The 6,904-nt window shown below is 33.5% G+C and overlaps 1 long non-coding RNA gene across 1 annotated transcript; it reads right to left on the bottom strand.

Moving 5' to 3' along the window:
- Positions 1-4,693: 4,693 nt before the first annotated feature.
- Positions 4,694-5,344, bottom strand: LOC131599162 (uncharacterized). The gene is made up of 3 exons (XR_009282604.1): positions 5,055-5,344; positions 4,889-4,967; positions 4,694-4,779 (listed from the first exon to the last, which is right to left on the bottom strand). It is a non-coding gene; the product is annotated as an uncharacterized LOC131599162 (long non-coding RNA).
- Between the last annotated feature and the right edge of the window lie 1,560 nt (positions 5,345-6,904).

The following is a 6,904-nucleotide window of genomic DNA, read 5'->3' as shown; positions in this document are numbered from 1 at the left end:
AATGTGACCATTGAGTAGCATTTAATGCTTTGCGTGAATAGTACACTGATGCATTTAATGTTTCACTCTTTTGTCAACTACCTCGAGCCATGCTTCAACTGCTTTTGATGACTTTGCCTTTTGTAGCTTCTAACGTTCCTTTAGTCAGTCAGACAGATTTGACGTTGTAGCCTTTTCATCTTGTACTTGCTTAAGGACTCAGACTATTAGAATAATGTTTGAATATCAGAGTCTTCAGCTTTGGTGCAAATGCAACTTCAGTCATCAGAGTTTGGAAGTGCTTTGTAGCGTGATACCATCAGATCTTCAGATCCTTGCTTCTGACTGCCATCTTCTGATGCTTTGCAGATCATGTTCTGATTTCTTCCAGACCATCTTCTGATGTCTGCCAGACCATGTTCTGATGAAGCTATCCAAATCTTCTAGGTCAGAGCTTCTGAATGCTGATTTTGTGCATACTCTTTTAGACTTTTCCTCGAATGGGAAACGTGAATAATTAGAGTACCACATCGGTTGAATTCAGATGTCTGATGTGAAAAGTAAATCAATTTTTTAATAAAAAAATATATACTCCATATTTTACTTCGGTTGTCATGTCCGCCCGATATAATAGATAATTTATACATCGGTTTTCCACTTTTCCCGATGTAATAGATAAGTTTTTACATCGGTTTTCCATTTTTCCCGATGTAATATATTTTATGATTTTAGGCGTATACTAGCTTTTTTTCCTATTTTAACCTGTAATATTTTTAGTACCTAATTTTGAAGGAGTGAATAACACTTAGAAAGGGGGGGGGATTGAATAAGGGTTGTTTTTAAAATGGTAGATAAAAAATAATCACACAATTATTTTTATCCTGGTTCGTTGTTAATCAAACTACTCCAGTCCACCCCTGACAGAGTGATTTACCTCAAATGAGGATTTAATCCACTAATCAATCTTGATTACAATGGTTTTCCACTAAGAAAACTTCTAAGTCTTCTAGAGTATACATATCACAACTTGATCACTCTTGGAAATTCCTTTTACAAAGATGTAAACAAATATTACAAGACTTTAAATTCTAAACACTCACTAAGATATAAAAAAGTTGTGAGGTTGAAGATGAAGTTCTTCTTAGTTTTTGTGTGATAGCGTTTTTGCAGCGTTTTGGTACTTAGAGCGAGAGAGTTGTTAGCTGCTTCAGCATCAGAACTTCTTTTTATAGGCAGTGAGAAAATGTGACCGTTGAGTAGCATTTAATGCTTTGCATAAATAGTACACAACTGCATTTAATGTTTCACTCTTTTGTCAACTACCTCGAGCCATGCTTCAACTGCTTTTGATGACTTTACCTTTTGTAGCTTCTAACGTTCCTTTTGTCAGTCAGACAGATTTGACGTTGTAGGCTTTTCATCTTGTACTTGCTTCTGAACTCATACTATTATAATAATGTTTGAATATTAGAGTCTTCAGCCTTGGTGCAGTTGCAACTTCAGTCATCAGACTTTGGAAGTGCTTTATAGCGTGATACCATCATATCTTCAGAGTCTTGCTTCTGACTGCCATCTTCTGATGCTTTCCAGATCAAGTTCTGATTTCTTCAAGACCATCTTCTGATGTCTGCCAAACCATGTTCTGATGAAGCCATCCAGATCTTCATGATCAGAGCTTCTGAATGCTGATTTTGTGCATACTCTTTTAGACATTTCTTGGAATGGGAAACGTGGATAATTAGAGTACCATATTGTCTTATACAAAATTCATATATAATTTTATCATCAAAACTAGAAACATTGATCAGAACTTTTCATGTTCTAACAAATTTTCCATATAAGTTTCAAATACCACACAATACAAAGTTAGGTCGATGTTTTGCACATTTTCCCACAGCACGTAGGCAACATTGAGGTCACTATTGTCATATTTATCAAACCAGCGAGGGAATAATTTTTTGCACCAAATAGCTAAGATGCATGTATATATTCTTCAAAATTTACAAAAGTACTAATCTAGGATACACAAGTGAACAAAATTATAAGAAAGTTTACACACAGTGGACTACTACAAACTAACAAAACAACAAATATCCAACTACTTAAGTCCTTTAGCGCACTTGAAATACGAACACGCATCCACGAGAAAATGAGTTGTAGCTTTTGAAGACAACACCAAAGTTACATTTGTGAGAATAAAAAATAACACTAATTAACACCAGCAGACAACACCAAAGTCAAGAAAGTTAGATCGAATAAAAAATTAAGAGAATTCCACATAACTCATTAGATAAAGCTTAATCTTTATATAACTCAAAGAAACATTTTACCCAAGGGAGTCGCAAATCATACAAATCATCTTGTGTTAATTTTGTGGGATCATCAAATACGTACAATATGTAAATAACAATATAGAGTTATTCTTTAAAAATTCACATTAAGTTGTAAAACGTAAATTCAATAACAAATTAAAGTTATTTTATTCCCTGCATCCAAGATTTGGTTATATTGGCAGCGACAATATCCAACATATTTTTCATCACATTGTACCCACAATCATTAGAGTTATGTTGTTTCCTTGTCTATAAATGAACAGCATAATTATTGATTAATTATCATAAACTTACATTGGGCTGAAGCCATAGGCTTTGGCTAATATGCATAAGGATTTTACTTATGCACCATGCATAAATCTACATAAGCCTTTGAATCATGTTTTAATCCAGTATTGAGTATTGAGTATTGAATATTGAGTGGTGAATATTGATTATTGAGTAATAACAATTGATATCTAGAATTTGATCCAATGATCCAATGATCCAATGACCCATGGCCGCTTAGCGGACCTGCGAAAACCTAGAAAAACAAGTTCTGCAACAGTCCATCTCAGCTCCCTCTAAACCATTCAAAACCCATTTAAACCTTCATCCCAACACCAATACAACACAAACATGCTATATATACACCTAATCCATGATTAACACATGGTTGGATCATCACATAACACCTTTGACCTATATTTCTTCATAAGCAAGAAAACATGGAGAAATGAAAAACAAACATGATCAATGAAGATATCTATCATCATACTACACATACACACCACAAAATCATGTTTATAACTTCAAAACCCACAAAACTCACAATTCACCATTGTTGGTCAGTGTCATACCCCAATTTTTGACATAAGATACCACCTCATATCATCTGCATATGCATCATTTGCATCTCTAACAAATTGCATAGCTTGTGTTTGCTACTTGTGCTCAGCAGGGTTTAATCAATTAGGGTTTTGTTCTCCCTTTATCTCAAAAGAACTATCTTCATCAACAATCAACATTTGGTCCTCAAAGATTCACTTCAACAAGCTCAAAAGCTTTGAATCGACCAAATTAAGATTCTTCATTCAATCACTCACTCTTTGCAAGATAAATTCATGTTCGTGGATGTTTTCATTTTAAATGCGCCATTGCCAATTGGTGAGATTTAAGAGACTTCGTTTTTGGCTCATGGTGAAGAATTGATTCATATGGATTATTTGAAAGTTGGTACAAGTTTGAAACAATTCATCGAAATTTCACCGAAATTGCAAGAAATATCTTTTAGTCCATTTGTTGAAAGATTATTTCAAGTATGGTTTAAGACCATAAATTCAAGAATTAAAAGTTCATTGGTGCAAGAACATTCTTCACATTACTCCAAGGATTTCCCATCATTTTCTATATCAAAGGGAATTGAATTTTAAATTCAAAGTTCATTCAAGAAAATTCAAACTTCATTTTTGAGTAGCAAACTCATTCAAGATTCTAAAGGAAATTCAAGTGGAGTTTTTTTACATGAACAAATTCCAAAATTTAAATGAGTTACAATAGAGACTTTGTCCAAAATTCAAGATTACAACATTTCAAGTCTAATTCAAGGTTCAAAGATATTACAACTTTCAAATTCTATTCACTTTCAAGAATACAAGTTCATACAATTCTAAAGTGGAATAAATTTGGATTACAAAGAATAAAAGAAAATGCAAGACTTTCTTGAATTCTTCAATCTTCAAAGTCTTCATCCTTCAAATTCAATTTTCTTCATGCTTTCCTCAAGAATTCTCATGTGACATGAAAAAGAAAACAAAAAGGGGTGAGATTAGCATAAGGTTAATTCAAGACAAAAAAGGATCAAAGAAAGATTTTTTTATGGCTTATGTCATGAAAAATATCTTTGAATATGTCATGAAGAATATTCTTATTCTTATTCTCATTCTTGCAATGACCATAACCTTCCAACAAAGCTTCTCAATTCCTAACATATCCCTAAATTTTTCCTATAAATAGAAGTGTTTTCTTTGAAGTTAATCACACCAAAGCTACTATACTACTAGCTTTCTCATTTCTCCCTCTTCTCTCATAAGTTTTCAAGTTTCTTGGTAAACCACTTGAAAAGTGAGAATTCCTAGCTACAAAGTTCCATAGTTTGAAAAGGAGTGAGAAGTAGTTCATACCTTAGTGGAGAGTTCCAACTTGAAGTCCATCTTCAAGTCTCCCTAATATCCAAAGAGGTGTTGTAGCATCACCTTCATCAAAGAGCCTACAACAATTTCAAAAAAAGAGAGGTTGTTAGTAACAACAATCCAAAGTTGTTCCATCATCAACAACAACACGGTTTTGATTCAACAAACCGCAAGGAAGGAGAACAAAGAGCAACTTACGATTTGTTCACCCTCATCACAACAAACTCTCAAAAATTCAACAATCTTCGAGCCTCCATAGATGAATCGTCAATATCCTATGATTCAAAACACCGACGCTGCAATCATTCACAGTAGGCGGCAAAAATTCAACATACATACTACAACAAATCCGAAGCAGTAGCAGCAACAATTCGATTTCCAGAAGCTCAAAGAATCGATACATACCTCAACATAAAATCCGGTGAAAATCTCCTCGCCGTAGGTAAGTCTTCACACTTTCTCTAAATATTATAGTTTGTTGCAGCTGAACATAATTTACTGTTAGAACAAAATTGCAAAAAAAAAAAGAGAAAGCATGTTATTGTATAATAAAAATGAATTGTGTTTCTACCTCTGTTTGTGAAAGAAATCGGTGTATAGCTTAAGCTGTTCTCGTCAATATGAGTTTTCATGGCCGCCGGAGGACTTCGAAAGTCGCTGCTGTGTTATTCGGATTGAGAGAGGCCGAGAGTTCAGAGAAAGAAACCGGTGAGAGATTGAGCAAAATAGAAACCGATTGTTGTCCACGGCAAGGAAGAGATTCTCTATGTTGTTATTGTTGTTCACCGCAAGCAAAATCGAAATAGAAAAGAGAGAGAGATGTCACTGAGTTATCATTAAAAAGAGAACAAAAACGAAATTCGGGAAAGAGAGAAGGAGGCGCTGCCTCTCTTCACGTTTTAGGGTTCTCAAATCCAAACCAGCTTTGTTTTGACATATGGTCGGATCCGGGTCACACTGACCCGACTCGGTCCGGCCCATTTTTTTTATTCATTCAGCTTTCAGTTTGGGCTGCACACCCCCTATCAGAATTTCAGCACCCCTGGCGCATTACTAGTTTTTTTTTTAACTATCTCTTTAATTTTCTTTAAAAGGATTTTTCATAAAAGACTTAGTATTTTATTTTTATTTTCTAACCCTTATTAAAAAATGACAAAACATATGTTTTAAGATTAAAAGTTTTCTTTTAATATTTTCATATGTTTATAAGTGTGTTTTTTTAATTCTTATTAAAAATGCCAAAAAAATATATATTAGATGCATATTTAAGTTTATGATTCTAATTATTTTATCTTTTCATGAAAAACCACAAAAATATCTTCTTTTAGAATTAATTTTTATTTGAATTTGATATTTTCATATTAATTTTGTGTAGTTAATCATGTAAATTTTATTCGATTACTGTTGCACATTTTACTGGAATTTTCTAACTTCATCCAAGACTTCGAGATTATTTCTCTGTTGTCTTTTGGATTTATCTGTTTTGTTTGGTCTTCCATTTGCTGTAGAATTCCATAAACAATTACTGGATGATCATGGAATGCTAAAAGTTGTGAGCTTATCCGACTATTCTTTTCTGCTGGTGAGGATGCTTAATATCTATTGAGATCCTAATTTATTCCAAGCACATCACTTGAGGATCACGGTAGCACCTCAAACTCAGAAATCCAATTTTCTCATTTTTCGAGGTAAGCCTAAAACTCCATAACTATGCAAAATAATTACCTGCCTGTTTTCATCAATTCAACTACATTTTCAATCAACTGTATTCACAACCGTAATCAATTCACTTTCAAATCATTCAACTCATTTTCAAAACAACCTGGGCCTCTCGAATATTAGAGAGTATAAGTCCCATTCCTTTTTCTTTGTACAGTTTTTTCAAAACAGAAAACTTCTTTCAAAAAACAAAACTTTTCAAACTGTTTTCAAAACGACAAACTTAACAAATAATCAACCATGTTTTATAAAATAAAACATGGGCCTCCACATAGGTATAAGTCCCATTCCTGTACGTGAAATTAGGTATTTTATTGTACACCTTTTTGTACATATCTCGATCAATTTGATTTTTAACTCCGAACAATAAATCAAAAATGAAGGTTTTCTTTAAATCTTCCCAAAAATATATCATGGGCCTCCATGTAGGTATAAGTCCCAAGCCCCTTTGTAAATATTTGTTTACATAGCCATGGATAACTCAATGGGCCTCTCCTCGAGTAGAAGTCCCGAGCCCTCTGTACATAAGCTGATCATCCTTACAGGTATATTTCCTTCATGAACTCCAATGTACACTCACACTTTGTCATATATATGTGGTTGTTAATACTTGTTCGTGTTTGTTCATGTTTGTTCATACTTGTTCATACTTGTTCATGTGCTTGTTCATAATATATAAGCTTGTTCAACTTAGTACAACAC

This window comes from Vicia villosa, linkage group LG4, assembly GCF_029867415.1.
Source record: "Vicia villosa cultivar HV-30 ecotype Madison, WI linkage group LG4, Vvil1.0, whole genome shotgun sequence".
In the NCBI taxonomy this organism is placed as follows: Eukaryota; Viridiplantae; Streptophyta; class Magnoliopsida; order Fabales; family Fabaceae; genus Vicia; species Vicia villosa.
This window is presented reverse-complemented; position numbering and strand designations above follow the sequence as displayed.